Source organism: Podarcis liolepis, assembly GCF_965112155.1.
Source record: "Podarcis liolepis genome assembly, chromosome: 5".
In the NCBI taxonomy this organism is placed as follows: Eukaryota; Metazoa; Chordata; class Lepidosauria; order Squamata; family Lacertidae; genus Podarcis; species Podarcis liolepis.
Window position 1 is genome coordinate 920,694 of NC_139556.1, and position 8,099 is coordinate 928,792.

At 42.5% G+C, this 8,099-nt stretch overlaps 1 long non-coding RNA gene across 1 annotated transcript; it reads left to right on the forward strand.

The window, feature by feature from the left end:
• Window positions 1-1,340: 1,340 nt before the first annotated feature.
• LOC310707843 lies at window positions 1,341-3,133 on the forward strand. Its single transcript, XR_014526747.1, has 2 exons — window positions 1,341-1,385; window positions 2,507-3,133. It is a non-coding gene; the product is annotated as an uncharacterized lncRNA (long non-coding RNA).
• The last annotated feature ends 4,966 nt before the right edge of the window (window positions 3,134-8,099 follow it).

Genomic DNA, 8,099 nt, shown 5'->3' on the forward strand with positions numbered 1-8,099 from the left:
TACAGAAAGGTGTGGCTTCGTGGATTAACATTTCAGAGAAGGGAGGGGGAGTATGCAGAGTGAGAGATATGCAAAGGTAAACACTTTCTAAGTACCGGCGATGATGAAACAATAGTCCAGATATGCATCGTCTGTCACCTGGCATTGCCCGGAGGAAGGGCTAGGCAGAACGATCTGACAGGATTAGGGTCTTCCTGAGTACGTGACCTGTCGTTTTGGGGATTATGGAGTCGGGGTTAGTATCATGGAGTCCAGGAAGAGCTGAGTCGAACGATGCCAAGATGAGGGAAATCGGAGTTACGGTTGATTTTATATTAAATTCCGAAGATTTCAGCCCTTTGCCGGTCAAATGTGTATCAATAGATACATTGTAGCAAGAATGGATACATTGTAGCTAGATTTTGACAGTTTTACAAGGTCGCTGGTTTCAGTTCCATTGTTCTCGCCGTGGGGGGCCGTCATCGGCTTGTCAGGGGGTTAAATGAGGTGTGCAAGAGCTAGCTGAGCTAGTCCTGCAAAGGGAATGCATTGTCCTGATTGGCTAAAGCGCGGCCATAGGAATAAGCGGGGATACAGCCACACACGGTCTACTCGTTATAAGTATGGAGCGCGAATAGGCATAGCAGAGAGATAGGGAGATATATATATTAGAGCTTATTTCGCTCGTGGAAGGGAAGAGAAAGGAGCGTTTCACTGGGGTCTGGGAAAAGTGTGGTGCTTATGCAACGGTGAGGGGGAGCTGAGGGTGAGTGTAAAGTGGGCACCCTCGAGGTCATCGCCTCGGATGTTCCAAGAGGAAGGGGGGGAGAGGAGCCCCCCCCCCTGTTTCCGTATCAACCACAAATTGCCAAACTGTAAACTTAGCAGGAAGAGAGTGATCATTTCATTTTGCTTGAAGAAATGAGGAATTACAACATCAGCACAAACCAATACCTCACATTCGAGATAATCTGTAATTAAAAACAAGATCCTGAATGTTTTCTGCATTAACACTTGATGGAATAATCCTCCTAATTTCAGCTGTAGGAGAAGGCTGTATTAACATTTTTAGCTTTCTTTTTGAGTGGAATGGATTGTATCAATATAAAAGTTCTAAAAACGAAAAAGTAATATAGCATGCAAAGTTGTTATAGGAGATTTCAGTCTCCAGTGTTGTCACAGTCTGCTAGATTTTTAATAGCACCAGACTCACTTTGAAACCGCCATAAATATTAGGAAGCATCATTTCTGATCAAACGAGTTTGTTCTATCCAAAGTGTCAGAATTACTGGGATTGCATGTACCTGATTGCAGAAAAAGAGGGAAGTCAGTGGACTGTATCCATTGTTTTCTTTTCATTCACAGAGGAATCTTCAATCCATCTTGTGAGGAGAAAGTGAAGGAGGGTGAGTGATTTTTGCAAATTCCCCTTTTCTTCTGCAGCCCCTTGTACCATCTCAGCCCTCCTCTGGGCAGAGGGTGTGCAGCAAAAGGAGGAAACCCCCCCCCATTCACTGCCATTCACAGAAAGGGTTCAAAGAGCCTTCCATGAAACAACACATTTTTTCTGCCCAATTTTGAGGTTTCTTGACCTAGGATTTTTAAATATAAAGGGCAGCAAGGAAAGATTGCGGAAGGAGGTGCAGCCTAAGAGACTGTAGTATATTGTGACACTGGTTCTATAAGAGTAGTCCTACAACTCCTAGAGAGGGGCTGCCTACTTCTTGTAGGCGAGGAGAGAGTGTGGGAGCTCAGGGTGGAGAGCTTGCAGGCAGCAGGAACTGTTTTGTATGTGTGTGCTGAGCATGATGAAGCACATGGGCATCCATTGGAGTCATCCTTGGAGAGTCGCCCACACCACTGAGGTGCTGTGTCTGCTCAACACTGCAGAGCTGCCTGGGGTGGGTGGGACTGGGGCAATGAGGAGTCTCATATTTTAAACGGCACATGCTCAGTTGTCGCTCAAGGTTGGCATGTGTGTTTGTGTACAGTATGTGTTTTGCTGGGAGTTGTAAGCCTCCACTAGCTCAGAGCATTTTTGCGTTCCACAAAAACCACATTTTTTTTTGTCTTTAAGATACTAAAAGGTTTAGAGGTGTTCCATGGGGGGGGGAGTGGGCATTGTTTTGGGAACTGCATCTAACCACCTTTATCTCCTGCAACTGGAGGTTCCAGGACAGGATCCCAGCCACATAAGTAACAGAAGTGGGCAACCATGGTGTAAAATGTAACCGCTGCAAATGTTTCTTGACTCCTGACACTCTTTGTGTGCATTTACTGCACCTGTGTTCAGCCATTCATCTGAGCAAGCAGAGTCTTAAAACATGGCTGGAGGCAGACAGACAAGCCTCCCTGCCAACATTCCTGGGTGTGTGGGCTCCTTCTTACACCTTTGCACAGTTTGTTCTTGGTCTGCAAAAAAATTGTATGTTTTGTTGAAGGATTGCATAATAATACATTGAAGTGCTATGTAGTTTTTGTTGTTGCTGCTGTTGCCATTTATTATCTGCATTGTTTTTCTCATCAGTTTCCACTGGACGTGACACGTCCATCCCCATCCAAAACCACCTGCGACTATTTGTGAACTACTCAGTATATTTGATTCATGCCAATGCCAAATGGTACAATCTTTTGTAAAATTGTAATAAGTATGCCGATGAGGAAATAGAAAGAATAATACACCTTTTGTTGGCCTCTTTGGTGGTTGGGGAGTCCTGTGAAATCTGACACATTCATGTATGTCAGCAAGATATTGCCTTAATTAAAGGTTTCACAGTAATTTATTCAAACCACTGTTCTACTCCTTATGCTTCGTTAGGGACATACAGCCTTTATCCTGAGAACTTAAATATAATACTGATAATACTGAGGAACTGGACACAGAGAAATATATTTATTGCCCAGATTTGAAATGCCTCTCTTGAATTCAGGAAAATATCTGAAGATCTTAGTAGGAAACGTGTATGCAGAAGAGAGGGAATAGTTTCCCCCTTGGCCAGCATCCATACCAGCATGGCAGGCATTTCAGTGAGAGGTACATCTAACTATACTAAAATATGAGATTGGCTAGTGATTTAGAATTTATTGTAAGACTTGAAGCAACTTGTTATTTTTATTCTTGGCTGAGTTAATTAAAAAATGGTGACTGATTTATGTTTCAATTTGCAAAACTCTTTAACTTGCATCTCTGATCCCCCCCCCCCCATTACTGCTAGATCACTAACACATTTAAAGGCAGAAGTTGCCATTTTAATACTTATTAAAATACTTAAATATTTTAATAATAACACTGCTGGGTGATTTTGAAAATCTCTATCATGGTGTTCACACTTGTAAGACAAATATTCGGCCTTCTTGGCTTATTAAGGCTGTGACTTATTTATACTTCCAAAAACTATAGTGAAGATGCCAAATGCACCTCTGTAGGGAGATAATGCCATAACTGCCACAGAGAATGTCCTCTCCTGGATACCTGTCTCCTTAAACTTCTGAGGGTGATGGAACTACCAAGAGGAGGCCCCTCTGCTGATTTTTAAATGGGGATCCAGTGCGGAGTGGGGATCCTAGAAATTATGGCTAATTAGTTTAACATGTCCTGGGAATACTAGTGGGAAGTACTGTTAAAGGTAAAATAACCAAACAAAGAACAAGCCTTGCTGAAGCAGAGCCAGCATGGCTTTTGCAAAGGGAAGTCCTGGCTCACCAAGATTCACCCAAGGGGAAAGCAGTGGGGCAAGAGGAAGTGTGGACGAGCCCATAGAGAGGGGCAAGGAGGACCTGCATTTAGCCCCCATCCCTAGTATAGAGCAATGAACTGGCTGTCAAAATGCAGAGGTGTGGGGTTTCTTTTTTTAATGGGATAAACTTGAAGATAACAACTGATTCAAGAGATATGACACAGTGGCAAAAAATATTCAGAAATTTATTGGTCAATTGAAATGACCAAGGCTTGCAAAGAACCCGAAGTAAAACCAATTAGAAGGGGATGAGGACACTCCCAAACCCCGAAATATTATCCAGCAAACCACAGCAACCAAGAATTGTCCTGTTATAGTTAGAGGGAGCTTCAGAAAAGCTACAGGTAAGCATCAAAGCAAAAAGGGAAACATTTGCAGTTAATAGAACAAGCCACATTTGTGTGCTGTATGGGCAGGAGCCGGAGACCTGAAAACCCTTCTTATACACCATGTTAAAAAAGGGGGTGGGTGGGAATGAATTTTAGGAAAATTATTATGAAAAAATCCCTGTTCCCATTCCTCTCACATCCAAATTTATCTCATGTTCCTAAAGAAGAGAACTATATAAGATGGAAAACAAAAATGATGTAGAATGAGTTACTTCTGTGAAAATACAGAAAAACTATGTGATGGATTGGGCTGTAGGAAAGTCACCCCTAGTAGGAAAGCTACCTGTTATAAGGCCTCTTATAGCAGCACAGCCACTTATAGCAGATATGGAAGGAATCAGGACTACTTCAGAAACAACCCTCTGCATTAGGCTACCAGAATCCCATATTGGTTCTGAGCATGGAAGCTGTAATATGTCCCTAGATGGGCAGAGAATATTTGGGGGGGGGATACACTGCGCATGTACCAATGGAGTGACGCCACCCCCACCAGAACAAAGTGGGCCAGTGCTGAGCTGCCCGCCCACCCCATGTAGGTAACCCCAACATGGCCGGTCCAGTGCTCATCTCCGCTCAGAAACTTCTTCATCTGGAGCAGCTTGAGAGGATGGTTGAAAACTAGGGCTGTATCATATGCTCTGTAAAGGTACCCCTGCCCGTACAGGCCAGTCTTGACAGACTCTAGGGTTGTGCGCTCATCTCACTTAAGAGGCCGGGAGCCAGAGCTGTCCGCAGACACTTCCAGGTCACATGGCCAGCGTGACGAAGCTGCTCTGGCGAGCCAGCACCAGCGCAGCACACGGAAACGGCGTTTACCTTCCCCCTATAAAGCGGTACCTATTTATCTACTTGCACTTAAGGGTGCTTTCGAACTGCTAGGTGGGCAGGAGCTGGGACCGAATGACGGGAGCTCACCCCGCCGCGGGGATTCGAACTGCCGACCATGTGATCGGCAAGTCCTAGGCACTGAGGTTTTACCCACAGCGCCACACGCGTCCCTATATGCTCTGTATTTAAACATTAAAAAGTGAAAAATTCCACTCAGTGTTCAGCTGAAAATTGAAAACACAAATCAGTTTTTATAACTCTACTGAAATAGCTGGTTTGTAGGTTTAAATTCTATCAACCTCTGGTATTTATTTTCAAGTAGCTGCTGGGCTACAAGAAATTTTGGCTGAGTAGAAATCCCCCACCCCACCCCACCCTCACCACCCAGACCATTTAGGGTGCAAATACAGAACGACCTTTGCACATGGTGACCACTACTGAACAATGTGCATTGTGGTTTTCCAACTTCCACAATTCATGTTTAATATATTTTTCCATTTGTGCTTGAGCTGAGAAAGTGTGTTGGAGGCTGACAAACGAGCTCATAAATTGGTTCAGTGGGTCATATGAGATGATATCTTCACATCTGCATATCTTAAATACCATAGAGATTGCAGTGTCTTAACTTGATAACACTCCTTCATACACTGTACTGAGCCATGAAACACTATGGATTTTCCCATTTTGGTGTTTGAACTTTATACCCAACAAGCTTTCTTTGCAACCAAGAGCTTGGAACAGCAGCTTTTGTTGTGGCTGCCAGACTAACTTAAGATTCATTCAGCCATTGCTAAAACACAAAACAACCCCCAACTGGTCTTTCAGATTTATTTCCATAGTAATAAAGGAAACAGAAGTCCTCCTCCATCAAAATTTAGTTTATTTCACTGAAAAGCACTGTGGCACTGCAGCTCAAAGTTCCTGCCACATCAGCACACGACAGCACATGTTACAAGACACCTTGTGCGTTCAGCATATACTAGTGTGGTTGTGCATTTGTATTCCTTGATCATGTGAATATGCCCACTTTTTTATTCTTGTTTGGCACCATTGTTTTAGCTACCTGTTGCTTTTTGCTTAGGTTAGTGACATAGATGATGTCACCCAGTTCGGGATCATACAGAAAGTTAAAGTTGTGATCATGAAGTCATCCACATTGCCAGTCAGATACGGCTACATGGTGAGATCACCAAGGGCAAACAAGGACAGTACAAATAAATAAGCAAACTCAGCTCTGTTGAAAACTATAAGCCCTTTAACAGATTAGTCTACACATTTTAAGCAGCTGTTGAGTTTTTTTAGAGTGGAGTCACACAGAACCACCTAATGCAGAACTCCAGTGTACAGAACTCCAGTTTCCATGGCTGCAAACCATAGAACCATGGAAGTAGATTCAGCTTCCTGAGAATGAGATTTTGTGTGTGGTTTTTAAAAGCAAGTTTCTAATAATTGTGGTTGAGGGCAGATATGCTTGAAAGTAGATGAGCAATGCCTGCCAAAGTCTCAGAGGTCAGAGAGAACACTAAATCAGATTTCCACTGGTTAGGGGTGGGGTTTTGATTTCCTGCATAGCTTCTTGCAATATCAAAACTGAATATGTAAGATGGTAAACAGTTGCATAATAAATTATTAAAATAAGAACAATTGTACAAATATATAATATAGTTAGCTAAACTTTGCACCCTAAGTATATTATGCTATGTATAAATGTGACTTTTAAAAAAGTATTATTTTGCTGTTTGTCACCCTAGGCTATTTTGGGAGAAAGGACAGGATAGAATATTTTTATTATAATGCTGATGTATTTAATAAAAAGTATTTTTAGCACAGGCTTTGGATTTCTTGGGTCAATAATTTATTTATTAATTTTTGTTGTTGTTTATTTGTTTAGTCGTGTCTGACTTCGTGACCCCATGGACCAGAGCACACCAGGCACTCCTGTCTTCCACTGCCTCCCGCAGTTTCGTCAAACTCCTGTTAGTAGCTTCGAGAATACTTTCCAACCATCTCGGCGTCTATCGTCCCCTTTTCCTTGAGCCCTCAACATCAGGGCACAACATCAGGGTCTTTTCCTTTATATATATATAATATTTTTATTAGTTTTTAGCATACAAGTTTTGAAAGACATACCACACAAATTATTACACACATATTCTTATTTGGACTTCCTTCAGCTCCTCTGATAATCCTCCGTCGTAATCACCTCTCCTGCAATTCTTAACTTAATATTGCCTTTACATTTCTTAACAGATCATCTCTCCCTTTCCATTTTTACAATATTTCTTAAGTTACTCCTCACAGAACTTCTTGTAAACCTACAAACGTAGTCTGATCATCACAAATGCTTTTCAAATACTCTATAAATTTAGTCCAGTCTCCGGTGAACCTCTGGTCCTGCCAGTTTCGGATCCTTCCTGCTTCTGGTTTCTTTGTAAATGTATATTTCAACATTTTTTTCAACTCATTATATATCATCTCCCAGAAGTATTTCACCTTTTTGCATTCCCACCACATATGACAGGGGAGACACCTTGATCACATCAGGGTCTTTTCCAGGGAGTCTTCTCTTCTCAGGAGGTGGCCAAAGTATTGGAGCCTCAGCTTCAGGATCTGTCCTTCCAGTGAGCACTCAGGGCTGATTTCCTTAAGAATGGATAGGTTTGATCTTCTTGCAGTCCATGGGACTCTCAAGAGTCTCCTCCAGCACCATAACTCAAAAGTATGAATTTTCCAGCAATCAGCCTTCTTTATGGTCCAGCTCTCACTTCCATACCTCACTACTGGGATGCTGTCTAGGTTTGTCATTGCTTTTCTCCCAAGAAGCCGGTGTCTTTTAATTTTGTGACTGCTGTCACCATCTGCAGTGATCATGGAGCCCAAGAAAGTAAAATCTCTCACTGCCTCCATTTCTTCCCCTTCTATTTGCCAGGAGGTGATGGGACCAGTGGCCATGATCTTAGTTTTTTTGATGTTGAACTTCAGACCATATTTTGTACTCTCCTCTTTTACCCTCATTAAGGGTATAAAATTCAAACCCAGGGTCCCCTTCAACTATTCATATTGTTCTTTGGATCCCAGCTTGTATGCTGCACACTCAAGTTCCTGTTGCAAATTCTTCGCAGCGCTTTTAACAGAAATGCTCAGAGTTCCAGGTTCTTCAGTGCAG